Source organism: Lepidochelys kempii, chromosome 2 (assembly GCF_965140285.1).
Source record: "Lepidochelys kempii isolate rLepKem1 chromosome 2, rLepKem1.hap1, whole genome shotgun sequence".
Taxonomy (NCBI): Eukaryota; Metazoa; Chordata; order Testudines; family Cheloniidae; genus Lepidochelys; species Lepidochelys kempii.
The window spans coordinates 119,044,584-119,061,293 of NC_136381.1; the positions used below are offsets into that span (position 1 = coordinate 119,044,584).

Consider the following 16,710-nt stretch of genomic DNA (forward strand, 5'->3'; position numbering starts at 1 on the left):
TTCCCATTGTGAGGTCATACACCTGTCTTTTGTTCGTTTGACAGCACTGGCACAGTACTGTACATTGTATCAAGAATAGAAGCAATAGGTAACTTTGGTAAAGCTCAAATATATTTTGAAGTATGTTACGGAGCATTTAGTAATGTGTAAGTAATGCAAAAGGATAACTTAAATATTTTACATTCTTATGTCTTTGAACATTGTACTGTATGTTAAGTGCAAACATCCAGAGGGAAATGGTATTTAACTGCAAAGGTTTAAACTGAGATAGCTGAGATAAGTTTTGTCTGCCGAACCCATTTGTTGGTTGGTTTGGTTGGAAGGACTATTATAAAACCGTCAATAGTAAATAATTTAGCACTGGATGCGATTATGCTTGCAAAATTGAAGTGTTACTTCCAAGTTTCCTTCAGTGCCAAAGTTCAAACATGGAAACACATCCATCAAATAAGAGGTAAGATAACAAAAATACCGAGTTTAGAGTAAACTCCCAACTCCCTGACCTACATTATGAGCCTTGCAGTAACTGAACACAGGAATAACAACAACAAAGTCTCTTCCTACTCTTCATGACAGCTGCACTGAAATTAAGAACTCTAAACATTGTCCAGCTTCGGTGACAAAAAATGAATTAAATTCAAGAATTGGAGCAGATAATTCACTACCAAATTTGGACAAAAACAGGACACATTCATTAGCAGATGACTGCCTTCTTGGAAGTTATAAGAATGATGTTTGTTCTACTGTATAAGTTAGAGAGCAGGAAGGAGTCAGCAAATAAATATTCCTGTTACATAACAGACACCACAGAACTGCAGAGCAGAACGCTGCTAATCTGCAGTTCACTAAACTACACACTCAATAATCTGCACAAAAAATTGTCAGATTCTTCTCCTGTCAAGTAAGATTTAACAGTAGGGCACTGTAGTGAATTCTCATATTATGAAAATCTTTTTACAAAACATGCTGCAGTATTTTTCTAGTGTATATTGTGCTTTATTTTAAATCATTGACAAAATAAGTACAGCTTTGTGCCATGTTGGCCTTGATTCTAATCAGATTTACTAATTTACAGAATTCACTAGTTCCCTGCACTAGTACAAATTGCAAGATTGGTTGGTTGGTTTGTTATAAGGCCCTAATCCTGGCCTTATGTACATCCTTAACTTTAGGCATGGGAGTAGTTCCATTGAAGTCAATGGAACGGTCATATCTTCAAAGTTGAGCATGCATGTACATGTGTGCAGGATCAGAGCTTAAATATAATGCACGAATAAGGATGATAGTTCAAAATTGTGGCTGAGTTGCACGCAAGCCATGGAAAAAATCACGTAAAAGAAATTGTGGACCTTATTATTTGTGCTAATAAGGTCTATTATTATTTTTCCATGATTTCTGCTGTTGGCAGCCCTGGGCTGAGAACAGGGGATCCTGCTGTCAAAACTGTGGTGGAAGCCTAATATTGCAGGATCCACAATTTCCACAGTATTGTGAATTAAGTTGGGCCTTATGCATGAGTAACTAAATTCAGCAAGTGTGCTGTATCATGCTCTGAAAGTGCCATTTACTTAAAGAACGTTTCACAGGTGTATTTATTATACAACTTCATTATACCAATTACTTGCTTATCATCAGCGTAAGAGCTGAATAATGTTCTCTCTCTCTAATAAATATATATATATATTCTCCAAATAGCCGCATGTATGAATTTGTGAATATACAAATTCATACAAACTGTTGCAATATTTTCTTTAAATAATTTTTTTAATGCTCCACTATCTTTTACTTTAGACTACAACCCCCGCTACTTTAACTTATACCATCTTATACTGTCCTGTTGCTTTTTTTTTTTTTTTTCCTGCTGTGTAAATTGCTTCAATATAGAATTCATTAGGCTGTTGATCTCAGTGGGCCATATTCAAAGAGGAAGGGTAAAGTGATGTAAGGTACCCATAAGTAAACACGTGTAAGCAGGTCTAAGGCTATGTTGACACTTGGGGTGCAATGTACAGTTTGTGTAAATACGCCCGGGCTAGCTTTAATCGAGCTAGCACCCTGAAAATATCAACGAGGGCACAGCAGTGCAGGCTTCAGCGTGTGCAAGTACGTACCCAGGGGATCAGCTGTGCGTGTACAATCTGCGGTGATCCCTGTGCTGCTGTGCCATCGCTGCAGTTTTTTGCGAGGTTGCTAAATTAAAGCTAATGCAATTACATCTACACAAGCTTCAAATCACAGCTGCAGTGTAGACGTATACCCTCAGATGGTATAATTGAAATAACAAAGGAGCGAGAAGAATGTGCAAATTACACCAATTTAGCTACACCTCTGAGTTCTACCCAATACTCTAATTTTAATTTGAGACTAAAATAAAGTTTTGGGTTGGATTACCTGTAGCTAGTCACGAGAAAGTTTCATGATTTGAGCTGCCACATGTGAAGACTGTTTATGTGCCTTGGATTCAGCAGAGACCTGAGCATCACCTTAGTCAAGTTAATAGGAAATGATGGGATGAAATCTGCAATGACATCTGTCCATCTAATAGGAAGAGTCCACTAAGTAGTGAATTTTAAAATGTGTCTCTCACACTTCTTTCTCTACCATCACAAATTTTTGTTTCTCCAACTTCTATATTTGGAAATTCAAGACCTGAAATGTTTCTGAACTGGACTGTTTTATGTAATCTGAAGAGTATGGCCCCCTCAGATCAATAGCCTAATGGATTCTATGCTGGTGCAATTTATATATCAGAAAAAAAAGTACCTAACAGGACAGTATAAGATGTTATAAGTTAAAGTAGTGGGGGTTGTATTCTACAGTAAAACATATTGGAGCATTAAAGATTTTCTTTAAATATTTTTTTAATAATTTGTATGAATTTGTGTATACACAAATATGCAACAGAGCTCACCTTTTAACGTAGAATACTGATAGTATTTGGCTCATGGCTTAAATTCTTATTTTGGAGGCCTGCTCTTTTGTCAATCCATAAATGATGAGAATGTGATTAAAAGTACAAAGTCAAAACACAGATGTTTTTCAATAAATTCATACTCTGGTCTTCAGCCTCTTACCTCTGTCTTGCCTCTCTTAGAATATAAACTCTCCAGGCAGAAACTGATTCTTGTTGTGTGTTTGTACAGTGCCTAGCACAAGGGGGCCCTAATCTTAGTTGGGACCTCTAGCCACTACTGTAATACCGTTTCTACTAGTAGTAGTTACAATTTTTTCCCAGTAAGCTCTAATAAGTTTCCATTACATTACAGAATCCAGAAGAAGAGCCTGGACCTCCATGTGTGACAACATCACACTGGTGAGGCATTTGGCTGTAGTTTTTGCTGCTATTCTTCCCCTGACAAGCAACTCCTCCGGAAGCACGTAAAGAAATACCATCTCAGTTCAGAAATCTCATTAATCAGCACCCAGCCCAGCCCAGCCCATCCCTAGCCTCAAACCATTTCCAATGGAGCATTAGGTTCTTCATGCTTAAATGTGTACCAGAGCAGCTAATCAAGCAGTAGGTCAGCCAGAAGAGAAGGAGAAATTGATCCAATGAGGACATTAAAAGGACAGGCAAATGTGACTCAACCCGAGGCTCAAAGAGTGGTCCTTGCAGGAGGCTTCATATACACTGTAGTATATGCTATAACTCTGGTTTTCCTGAGAGGAGCATGGCATGCTATGAGTAAAGAGTTCTGTTTTACGTGAAGACTGAGTATTTAGATCCTGTTTTCTGACTACCTCATGCTGACTTGTCCTTCATTCGAAGTTACTGAGTTTGACAGTTAAAGGGGGAATTTATTGAAATGCCAATTTAGGTGCATTGAATTCTGCAAGATCGGTTCTTGGATGTCATCTTGCTCATTTTAAATATAGGTACATATTTTTAAATAAGTAAATGAAAGTGAAATCTGTTGGCGCACTGGCTCTCAGAATTAGTTATATTAGAAAACATATCCCTGCTCCCTGGCTACTGTATAATTATTATATGAAAAGTGTGTCTCATAAGAAACTAATCAATGGTAAAATAAAAATATAGACCACATATCCAATAAACTTGATTTTAAAAACTCAGTGGTTTTATATTGTCTGTACTTACTTTGGAGTGGCAACAAAAAATTACTAAGTTTTTTGGAGAGAATGAAAATCAGACCTTTAATAGCCCATGAACAGAAACTGTTTTGCTCCTGTTACTCCCTATTTCTTTGCCAGTAATGATTTTGTAGCATCTGTAAGTAGTAATAAATGTTACACCAGAAATATAACTCCAGCTACATAAAGATTCATACAGACACTTAATGTGGTAACTTTCTATTGGACCAACAAGTAAATTATAACACAAGTGTACACACATTATTTTCTCCTTAACAAATACAATAGTAAAGAATAGGGAGGAGTTGCTAAATGCTGTTCCATTTGTGAAGTGTTTATATAGCAGCTTGAATGAAGAATTTTATTCTCTGCAAAATCTACTAACATGAGCAATGTAGAGACTCCCATCCTTTTCAGGCAGAAAGGGTTTAGGATCTAAATTCTGACAAAAATGGTAAAATGAAGTTAAGGTTTAGAGAACATATTGGTAATTCATGGGACAAATAACTAGAAATTTCCTTTAAGATTATCAGAAAAACAATCCAGAAAATTGGAAGGTAAGGTTAAACCACAGCAGAGCACCATTTGAAAATACAGAAATGCACAGATAAGGTCACTCAAACAAACCTTGCCACCTTCTTTTTCCAAATGCAAGGTCACTTTGCCCTTTCTAACACAAATATAGCAGTGTTTTTTAAAAAAACTAAACAAAAAACCTACCCTACACACACAATTCCTCCTCTGAGAAAAGGGTTAGAGAGAGAACAAACCATATGTTACAGATGTTAGTCACATTGCCTAATGCCTTTGTGAAGGTGCTCGGCTATTACACTAAGAACCTATGTATAATAAACAGCTTTAGCTCTGCTCCCATACTGATATCAATCTCTGTTTTTCCTTCTGTTTCTCTTGTATCTATATAGTAAGGTGATCTAGTTGAAGTAATGACATTTTCCTGAATATTTTTGTTCAGAAGGAGGAGATGGCTGTCCACTTTAGTACTAATCTCCTAGCAATAGCCTCATCAGTTCCAGAAAGGTTAGTGGCTCACAGTGAACAGGTTAAGGAAACTCTTGAACACTGACTAGTTCATCCTTTGAGTCTAGCACTGTCTTTCTGAGGGAAGATACACTTCTATATGAAGGGTAGCCAAAGTAGTTCTTCACCTGTGCTTGAGATTTTAGGGTGGTATTCACAAAGCTACTTAGGTGCCTAAGTTCCCTTTTTTATGGCGTGGGGGACTTAGGGATCCCCACTATGACCCACAAAACTCCCACTGACCCCTGGAGGTGTGTAAACTCACTCAATTCCTCAATTTTTCAAAGTAAAAGATCCCTAGGTGCTGATGGTTCTGACTCTGGACCTGCTGCCACCTCACTCTAGGCACTCAGACCTCTATCTCCTGCCTACGCCCCAAAGCAATTCATGAATTAGGTGAAGATAGGTGTTCAGTTGCCCAAAAGGCCCATTCTGGCAGGCACCTTCTGAGCACCCCTACTGGATTGGGCCCCATTCAGAAGCCTGCTGGAGGTGGAGGTGCTGTTGCCCATCTTATAACTTTAGTGCAGTGGTTAGGGTGCCCCACCTCAGAATATCCCATAACCCACTGGTTAGAGCACTCCCCTGAGAGGTGGGAGACCCTTGTTCAAATCCTTTCTCCCCCTCTGCCAAGAGGAGGGAATTGAACTTGGGTCTCATACATCCCAGGTGAGTGTTCTAACCACATAGCTGAAAGTTACATGGCTGCCCTCTCAACAGGCACTTAGCTCATTAAAACAATGTAGGCACCTGAGCCAGGAGAGGAGTTCTCCTTCATGGATTGCTAGCAGAGCTAGGTGCCTATCTCTGAGAAAGGGGCGGTGCTCAGTGCATTGACATCTCCCATTGGCTAGTTTAAGCAGGAAGCTGCTGAGCATGCTGGCTTTCATGGATTGCATTCTTAGGTACCTATTTCTCCCCATTCATTGTATAGGGAGCCTGGTGCCTAACTTGGCTTTGTGGATCAGTGTTATTCATATGATTTCCTAGGTATCCAAAAATTAGGAGCTGTGATGCTCAGCATTGCAATGCATAAGTCCCTTGGTGGATCCCACCACTAACTACTAATGGAAAAAATATTTCATTTCCTTACAATACTAGCAAGTAAACTACCAAATAATTAGTACAGTATTCTTTTGGGTGTCTTTTTATACTGGAATCTTCCCAAATGGTAAATTTCCAGCTGTCACAGTAATAGTAGCTTACATTTAATAATGCCTTTCTTCCCAAAGGATTCCAAAAGCACTTTACAAGTTATTTATATAGGAATCATTTCACCCATCATTGACACTAAGCCAGCCATCTCTGGGGTGGGACATGGTAGCTATTTGAGAGAATTAGGCAACATTAAACAGTTTAAAATGTGAACTGAAGAACAGTACCATATCTGAGGGAAACTTCAGAGGGAGTTTAAGTAGGCAGGATGTAATTAAACAAATTGGAATTAGGTCAGAACATAGATTAACAGCCCGATTCTTGCAAAAAGTGCAAGGGGACTTTTAATAACCATAAATGGACATGATTTTATTTTTGCATGATACTTTTATGATTTCACCTTTAAGCTATCTAATGCCCCGTAGCACCTTCTTGTGGTATTGATTCACTAATGACTCAAAGGGAGAGGCATACTACCTTAGGACTCAGTTACCAGCCACCACTTTTTGCAGCATCCTGGCTCTTGGAAATTTCCTGTGCAAGTACTAACTAGGCCCAACCACATGTAGCTTATGAAAGCAGACAAGAGAACAGCCTGAAGCATTAGGGATGCTGGCAAAGCATGGCTAGACAGTTTTAATACACTGATTTCTCATTGTCGCCTGCACAGACTGTTTATCAAGTTTGATGGAAGTTTAGGAATTGGGTTCTGAGTAGAAAAAATAGTCTTTTTTAAAAAGTTTTAAGTTTTCATAGATTTTTTATTTCATTCTGATTATAGCTGGGCAGAACTATTCATCATTAGTTAATTAAAAAGGACAAAGTACCAGTATATGAATTGTCTTGAGGATAAAAGGTACTTTAAGAAGCCAGATTCTAATCTCTTCTGTTTACCAGCCTTAGGTAGAACAGATGTTGTTCAATGAAGTGAGTGCTTATTTGTATCTTTTTAAGTGCTATGTCTATAATAATATGGCACAATGTAATGGAAATTGCTTCTCATTCTCTTCCTCTAGTTTTTCTCCTCTTCACTGGTCCCAAAAAGGAATTAGGATAGATCTAGATATTGACTGTAATGGCCTTTGCAGTGTTGTTGTAGCTATGTTGATCCTAGGATATTTGACAGAAAAGGTGGGTGAGGTAATATCCCTTATTGGACCAACTTCTGGTACACAGAGCTCTCCTACCATTTGCTAATTTAAAAAGACAATTAGATGAATGAGCAGCTAGGGTGAATGAGAAGCTCTTTCTTAACTCTCCTACAATTGCTTCAAGCTCAAATTCCTAGGAAATCTGGAAGAATGCCTGGAATGTAGTATCTAATTGACATATATACATGCACAAGTTGTATATATAACTCTTGTATGGGTAACTTATACTATTCAGGTAGCTAAACCTACCAGCAATAAAAATAGGGAAAATAGTTTCACTGTGTGAATGTCATTAAGCAGTTTAAGCGCAAGCAAAACTAAGTTATACACACAAGCCCTCTTTTGTACTCATATTCCCTCTCCTTCCCTCCGCTGTCAGGAAAGACCATTTATAAAGGACCAGTTCAACAAAGCACAACCTCAGAAGAGGCTAGTGACTGTAACAGTGAGTGAATTGTAAGTTCTTCTATGCAAGGACCTTGTCTTCCTACATTTCTGTGTAGGTCTGAGCTATAAAAAACAAAGTTTTTAAATGGGGACTGTGTACTGCAATAGCAGATTAAGCACTAATTTACCTCCCTGTGTGGTCCTCTTGTGATCTAATGCGGTGTAAATTGGTTTTAAACCCCAACCTTACGATTTAGCTACATGCAAAATAGCACCAGTTTAATTTAGTTTGATTTTAAACTGGTGCAACCCCCTGCATGAATACTCTGATTTTGGTTTAAATCTGGTTGACATTGCTTTAGCTTGTGTCAATAAATTTACGGATGTAAACTAAACTGATGATACATAGATTGTAAAGCCAGAAGGGACCATTATGATAATCCACTCTGATCTCCTGTATAACACAGGACTTAGAATTTCTCTGAATTAATCCCTGTCTGCACTAGAGCATGATGGGGAAAAACATCCCATCTTGATTTTAAAAATTGCCAGTGATGGAGGATCCACCACAACCCCTGGTAAATTGGTTAATTACCCTCACTGTTAAACATTTGCACCTTGTTCCCAGTTGGAATTTATCTAGCTTCAATTTCCAGCTGGATCTTGTTACAACTTTGTCTGCTAGACTGAAGGGCCCATTATCAATTTTGTTGTTGCCAATGCAACAAGCTGGGATCAAGTCACCCCTTAATCTTTTCTTTGTTAAACTAGATGAAGTACCTTGACTCTATCACTATCAGCCATATTTTTTAATCCTCTAATCATTTTTGTGGCTCTGCTCTGAGCCTTCTCCAGTTTATCAGCATAATAACCAGTTTGAAGCTACTATCAGAGTGCCCACACAGGAATTTGCATCAGTTAAACTAAATTGGTTTTCAAACCAATTTAAGTTAAATTAGTACAACTTTCACATGTAGACAAGCCTTTATCTCCACATGTAGCTAAGAAAAATTTGGGAATCAGATGATTATGGTCCTTATCAAACCGATGCCAGTGCACTTTTATTGCTGTCTGACTCAAGCACAAAATCTTCTGATATACTTGATACATAGGTCAGGGTTGCACACAAACAGCAGGGGACTTGTATGTCTCTGTGCAGACAAACAACAGTTTGAAAATTTGGACTTAACGGTAAAATATTTAAAAGTTCCTAACTGACTTGAGAGCCAAAGTTCAATTTTCAAAAGAAAATGTAAGAGGCATGTAAGAGTAATTCAAGGTTCATTTAAATCAATAAGAATTAGGCCTCTAAATGCCTGTCACTTAAATTTGGACTTAGGCAGTTTTTAAAATTTTACCTTAAATGACTTATTCAAGGTTATAAAGTGAGATAGTGGTAGAATCTAGGAGCAGAACCCAAAACTCCTGGCTCCTAGACTCATCCTCCAACAACTTGACAACATTCCTTTCAATTAGACCTTGTCCTCTCCCAATACAAAATAACAGATCATATAAAGAGTTTACATTTATGCAGCTCTTCCTTTTGGCCTCCATGCAGGACTCATCCTCTGGGCACTTGCGAGTAGTTTTTTAAAGAGTCAAAAACTCCCAAAGATCTGGATCAGCACTTATAGAAGCACTGGTTTCAGAGTAGCAGCCGTGTTAGTCTGTATTGGCAAAAAGAAAAGGAGGACTCGTGGCACCTTAGAGACTAACCAATTTGTTTGAGGTGCCACAAGTACTCCTTTTCTTTTTATAAAAGCACTGAAATTCCAGATGACAAATACAATCAGAAGGGTAGGTAGAGAGGTGAAACCTGCCTCTGATGGAATGGCACAAATCAGAGTTTCACCTAAAGGGCCGGGGTTAAAAAATAAAATCTCTGAATTCTGCAAGCACAGCTGAGCACTTCTTTTTTTAAGCATGCATTTCTTTCTTGTTTGTAACCAGGCAATCTTTTGTGAAATGTGCAGTACAATTTAAAATTGCTGCCCCTTTAAAAAAAAATGTTTAAAGTCAATTTATTTGAAATATAAATTGCACATTTTTAACTTGTCATCCTTCATTTAGAAACTCCTTCTGTACACATAACAGGAAATTTAAAACACCAGCAAAAATAATTTGGCAACAAATCCACCAATCAAACCCAGAAAAAAATATCAAAAACATAGTCATGGTTGTTTTTTTCCCCTCCATTCGTAATGTATTATTCATTCAGGGCCGGCTCTAGGTTTTTTGCCGCCCCAAGTGGAGTGCCGCCGAAGAAAAGAAAAAAAAGGGGGCCGGGGGCGGAATGCTGCCCCTTGCAAAGTGCGGCCCCAAGCATGTGCTTGGTTTGCTGGTGCCTAGAGCTGGCCCTGTGTTTATTCATAGCAACTAGATGCCTGCAGAGCTTTCCAGTGGAGAAAAGTGGCTGCTGAGAGATTACACATGGGGAGGTACCTACATGCCTGGTTCAGGCAAAACTCACCACCCTTTGAGATAGCGCAGCATGCACTCTATGGTGCGCTCAGCCTGCTCTGCAGGCCAGCGGAGGAGGAGGACAAAGCTGTGGCCTTGGACTTCTAGACATCTTTGGGGATGGTGGAGGGAGCACCAACTGTGACAAGTCATTGCAGCAAAGGGAAAAGGAGGCTTTTTATGCACTTTCCCAGCTACGCACACCCAAGGGGGGGACACAATCTGGCACTGAATTTTTAGATTGGAACTTATTCTGCTCTCAGTTACACAGGTACCACTCCAATGACGTCAGTGTGAGATGAAGGAGTTCTGCTCTTCACAGGCAGTGCTCAGCACCTTGCTGAATTAAGCCCTGGTGGATAGTAGATGAGTCTCCCTCATTATAAATTATTCCTAGCCCTCTGCATTACTTCTTCAGCATAGCTTCCCTCTGTCGTAATGAAGGGTTTGGCCAGAATCTTGCTACTTCTTGCCAGTATGGATTGGCATGAGACTGTGGCTGCTGGCGCAGGCTCCCTACCCTCTGTTATGGTTCTATGTACCAGGCACTGTTGCCCTCAGTGGAATTGCTCAGTGGTTTGTTCTCAGACTTTTGCTACTATGAGGTAGCATCTCCTGCTGTCTTCTAGTTTAAGGAGTGGGAATGCTAGTTGTTAGTGTTTTGCATACTAAAGGATTGGGGTTAGAAAAATACTATGTAATGTTTGGGTCTCCGCATAATAACTTACGTTATCTCTATTTTTATAAACAAGCAGAGAACAGAAAGAAAACTACACCCTAATATGTGCATTTTTACATACAAAGAAAACACGCTTCTCAGCACTAACTGGTGTAATGTTTCATGAGGTTTAATTGTTGTCTGAATTCTGGAGAAGATGAAAGGATGACTGGAATGTCTTTTTTTCATATGCCAACCACTAAGTAAAGGTGCAGTAGTTCTGCTGTAATATAGCAGGTTTAATTTCTGCTTTCCTTAACTGAAAACAAGACGTGCAATGCACCCTTTAACATACAATTAAACCTTTCTTAATCACCACTCAAGGGATGGAAAAAATAGCTTGCTTAATTAATCTAATAAAGGTGGAGCAGTATAGTTGTGGGGAGCAGTATAGTTATTATATTTATTATTTGTATTACTGTAACACTTAGGAGCCCCATTCATGGACCAGGATCCCATTGTACATGGGCAGTCTCTTAAGGTAGTAATTTGCCTATTAAGGGTGGACTCCGTACAAGCCTTCACTGTATCATGCTTTTTTCCTTTCTGTTGATAGGTGAAGTGAAATCCTGGCCTCACTGAAGTCACTGGGAATTTTGTCACTAACTTCAATGAGGCCAGGATTTCACCTATGAGGTCTGTATTAGGACACTGATTCCACTCTGCATTCATGCTAGAAGGGGACAAATTGGCTGATGCTGAGTCTTACCAGAATGATCGCTTGTTCTTTCCCAAGCCCTGACTACACTAGGGCTTGTAACTAGGATTGAAACTATTTTTCAACATGCCTACAGCCTGACATTGCAGTGACATGGTTCCTGACCACATTTTACGTAGAGCACCGTAGAGCTTATCCTACAACCTTCCAACCTTATCCTATAACCTTGCTGCCTGACCACCTGCTACAGATTTAAAGAAACAGTAAATATATCCTTTCATAGACTTTAACGCCAAAGGGATCATTAGATCATCTAGTCTGACCTCCTGTATAAGGCAAGCCATAGTATTTCATTCAGTTTACCCCTCTATAGAGCCCAATAACTTGTGTCTGAGTAAACGGTATCTTCCAGAAATGTATTTTGTCTTGGTCTGAAGTGATCAAAAAAAGGAGTCTCTAAGGCAGGGGTTGGCAAACTTTGAGAAGTGGTGTGCCAAGTCTTCATTAATTTAAGGTTTTGCGTGCCAGTAATAAATTTTACATTTACAGGGGCCCCGACGGAACCCCAGACTGGCAGTGGGCTGGGTGGGGCCCGTGGGTCCATCTGCCGCCTGTGCTGCCGGTCTGGGGTCCCAGCCGCCGGCCCCGCTCAGCCCGCTGCCAGGCTGGATGGACAGAACCCCGGACCGGCAGCGGGCTGAGCGGGGCTGGTGGCCGGAACCCCGGCTGGCAGGGGCCAGCAGATGGAACGCCAGACTGGCAGCGCACTGAGCCACTCAGCCCGCTGCCGGTCTGGGGTCCCAGCCGCCAGCCCCGCTCAGCCCGCTGCCAGCCTGGATGGACAGAACCCCAGGCCGGCAGCGGGCTGAGCGGGGCCGGCGGCCGGGACCCTGGCTGGCAGCAGAGTGCCACTAAAAATCAGCTACGCGTGCCGCAGGTTGCCAACCCCTGATCTAAGGGCTTGGCTACACTGGCAATTTACAGCGCTGCAACTTTCTCACTCAGGGGTGTGAAAAAACACCCCCCTGAATACAGCAATTTTCAGCACTGTAAAGAGCCAGTGTAGACAGTGCACCAGTGCTGGGAGCTACACCCCTTGTGGAGGTGGGTTTTTTAGAGCACTGGGAGAGCTCTCTCCCAGCACTCTGCCGCGACCACACAAGCCACATTAAAGTGCTGCCCTGGCAACACTTCAGCGTTGCCAGTGTAGACTAGCCCTAGCACTTCCCTTGGTAGCTTGTTCTGATGGTTAGCACCTCACTGTTAACAATTTGTGTATCTCTAATTCTAATTTGTCCAGTTCTAACTTCCAAACAAACATTTGTTCTTTTTATGCCTTTCTCTCCGAGCTTAGAGAGCCTTCTAGTACTTAGTATCTTCTCCCCATGAAATACACTATATACCATAATCCAGTCATCTCTTGACTTTTCTTTTGTTTGATAAATCTTTTTAAGTCTCCTTTCATTGTAAGGGATCTTCTCCAGCAGTCAGACGGCTCTTCTCTGCATTCTCTTGAAGTACAATAACTGTGTTCAGAAAGGTTTCAGAGTAGCAGCCGTGTTAGTCTGTATCCGCAAAAAGAAAAGGAGGACTTGTGGCACCTTAGAGACTAACCAATTTATTTGAGCATAAGCTTTTGTGAGCTACAGCTCACTTCATCGGCTGCAGAAACCAATTTATAAATTACCTTAAGGGTCAGTCTAGAGCAGTGGTTCCCAAACTGGGGTTTGTGAACCCCTAGGGGTTTGCAAAATGTTACAGGGGGTTGTCAGAAAAAAATCCCTAATGGCAGACAGAGCTGTCCCTAGGGACTCCGGGCAGCACAGGACCAGCAGCCCGAAGCCCCTGGACTTCCAAGAGCTAACCAGATCAAAGCCAAGCGTATCTATCCCACTGAGGAGATTTAAACTTCAAAACTCCTTATAAGAAATGGAAAGGGAGGTGGATATTTTTTTGTTGTTTTTAAAATTAAATAGGCAGCTAGTATTGTTTTTAAAATTATGATGAAGAACAAGTTTAAGGTTTGTTGTAACATGCATTGTTTGCCTGGACTGCTCAAGACCTGAATGCCTGTGTAGGAGGAACTCTTTGAGCTGGCTGCTTAAATACCTTCATGCTGTTTCCCATTTGATACTCCTTGATGAAACATAGGAGCCTTGTCTTATAACAGGCTTATTCAAAGTGATACAAGCTACGAAAGTGAGATCTTGGAAGAGTGTTGCCGTTTTCATAATAAAAATACTGTAATTACAAATAATTAATAATAAATAGTGTGTAACAAGCATGCCTGAAAAACCATATATCCAAGATCACTGCTTTTATAATTTATACTCAGGTAAGGGAGAAAATCCTTGGAAATACTCATTTTTAAGAGGGGATTCGCGAGACTTGACATTTTAGTGAAAGGGGTTCACAGGTGGTTAAAGTTTGGGAACTACTGGTCTAGAGCGCAGTTTTGGCTTGAATGGTTGTCATTTAAAGAGAGAGAGAGAAATCCTGCTCCCTGTGCCAATAGCACTGGACTGGGACTCAAGAAACCTGGGTCCTATGCCTGGCTCTGCCACTGGCCAGTTGAGTGACCTTGGGCAAGTCACTTCAGCTCTCTGTGCCTCAGTTTCCTCATATGTAAAATGGGGCTAATGATAATGAGGTAAAGTACTTTGAGATCGACTGATGAAAAGTGCCATGTAAGTGTTACCCCTGTATTATTATTATTTGCCCAATGAAAATGGACTGTGGTACAATAGTGGCAGCATTAACTGGTTTTGAACACAACTGAAATGCTAGCACAGTTCCAGCTGAACAAGGGCTGATTTCTAAGGTTGCGCTTTTGTGGTTTTCTCTACTGCTTCTTTTACAGCTCTTACATTCATTAGCCAGCATTTGTCAAATCATATCATTTCATTCAGAGATCTTCAAATACTCAACCTTTATCCAAGCGAACTATGCATTCATTAGGATGACAGACTATCACAACACATTTTTATTTCTATCTTTATAAAAATCCATTGAAATTTGTTGCCGTCAGCTGCTTCTTTATGCAGCGTAACTTCTCATATTCTTGACAGTACTGATTGATTTGACTCATTGTCCTGCACAGTGAAAGCATAGGAGAGCTCATTTATGTTAATTACCCTGGCTTACTGGGTCTCAAGGGACTACCACACATGAGCCTCGCATATCTCTGACCAGTTTTCCCCTTTAAACAATGCCCTGGAAAGTGGTGAGGATTTTGTCTGCAACAATGACAAATCTGGTACCGGTTACAGATCGTGCCTATGTTATCCAGATGACACATCCTGTTCTATTTTGTTGGGTAAATAATTGCACTGCTGTTTTGTTTACATGTTCCTATCTGGTTTGTGAAAGCATTTTACTGTTCACTTTTGAACCCATGTGCACATTCACCACTGGCTCTTCAGAAGAAGTACAAAAGTCTGCTTATCCCTGTCTCTGTGAAGATGATCGATAAATTGAAGTTAACCATTTATTTTTATGTCTAATCATTAATTATGCAAGGAGTACTAATGCTCTTTTCCCTTTGTAGAAACACTTTAACCTTATGCTTGAGGTGATTTAAATGCCAGCAGGTTGCATTAATTTTTTACTACATTTGATAGTTTGCTAAAGAGAAGAATTAAACTGTCATCCAGCCAAAGAAGAGAAGGGTTATAAGTACCTTCTTAAAACAGCTGCAGCTGTTCCTGTAGCTGGATGACAAGTTGTGTGGGTTTAAAAAACAAAACAAAACACACCCCTGGCAAAATGCATGGGTGGAAAAATCAGATTCTGTTGTGGCTTACAAAACAGCAAGCCTGAAAGAACCATATGCTCCTTACAATGAAACAATGGAGTATTGCACATCTGTCTCACTAAGTGGAATTACTACAGTTCAGGTTTCCAGCACTCCTGGCAGGAGAGCTTCATAGCAGATGTATGCTTTTTCTCTGTCTTTTTTTTTTAACCACTTAGGAGAGAAGCTGATGTCCCCCAAGATGGCATCATAAGCTAGGAAAATACTTCCAATATAAAGGAGTACACATCACTAATAAATTTAAAAAGTATATGCAGCTAAACTTGAAGTGCTCTATCTAAACTTGAAGTGCTCCAACTACTCAGTCTCATTTAAAACCACAGAAAACAAAGGAACTGACTTGTGGTTCAATGAGAGCACATTTCCTGCAGAACTTGTAACAAACAGCAAGTAATAAGAACCCCATTGTATGCCCAAGAAAGCAGCATTTTATGCATCATCCCAGACTTTCCCTTATGAACAATACTTCACATATAGGAGGCACTAACCCAGCAAATCACTTAAGTGTGTGCTTAATTTTAAGCACATGATTAGTCCCAGATTAACTTTAAGCATGTAAATTGTGACACTGCACCCCATATTCATCATAGTGATATTATTATGATATGATTATGGCATAATTATTTTGCTTTTTGTACAAGATGGGTCATGTAAGGTGACACTGGAAAAGTTATGATTTGCTGATTATCCTATTTCTGTGCATGTATCCTATTTGGATCTGTCGTTATGAATATTAACTACGTATCTGTATTTCAAATGTGGTTACACCTGGGTGGCACCCACTAGGCAAAATGCTTCCAGTCTAGACAGCTGGTTGTGAAGGATCTATTCAAGGTAATGGGCATAAGGAGAAACAATAGGCTTTTGGAGAAACTTATCCCCCACCTGGTGAGCCTTCCTGAGAATGTTCCAGAGAGCCTATGAATAAAGGCTGCTATGCCTCAGCAGGGCATGTGACCAGGCCACATGATGCTGATCTCCATTTTAGGTACCGGCATTTTTCCATAAACTGAGCTCGGAATTGTTTTTGGAATAAAGGATTCCTGCCATAAAGTAAAGCTATATAAGGTGGGGTGTGATGTCATCTAGGGGCCTCACTCCTCACACAAGGACACTCCTGAGGAAACAAAGACTGAACTGGAGGAAGTGCTGGTCCCAGGCTAAAGGGATTTCTAGGCTATGGAAACCTGGTGGACTGCTTGTATCATCAGCCAGGGTGAGAAATTGCTAATTCATA

General features: G+C 40.2%; 1 pseudogene across 1 annotated transcript in view; it reads left to right on the forward strand.

The window, feature by feature from the left end:
- Positions 1-12,194, forward strand: part of LOC140907045 (zinc finger autosomal protein-like) — a 33,218-nt pseudogene extending 21,024 nt beyond the window's left edge. Inside the window, exon 7 of the transcript XR_013635352.1 lies at positions 3,267-12,194. The product of XR_013635352.1 is annotated as a zinc finger autosomal protein-like (transcript). The remainder of the gene's footprint in view (positions 1-3,266) is intronic.
- Positions 12,195-16,710: the final 4,516 nt, after the last annotated feature.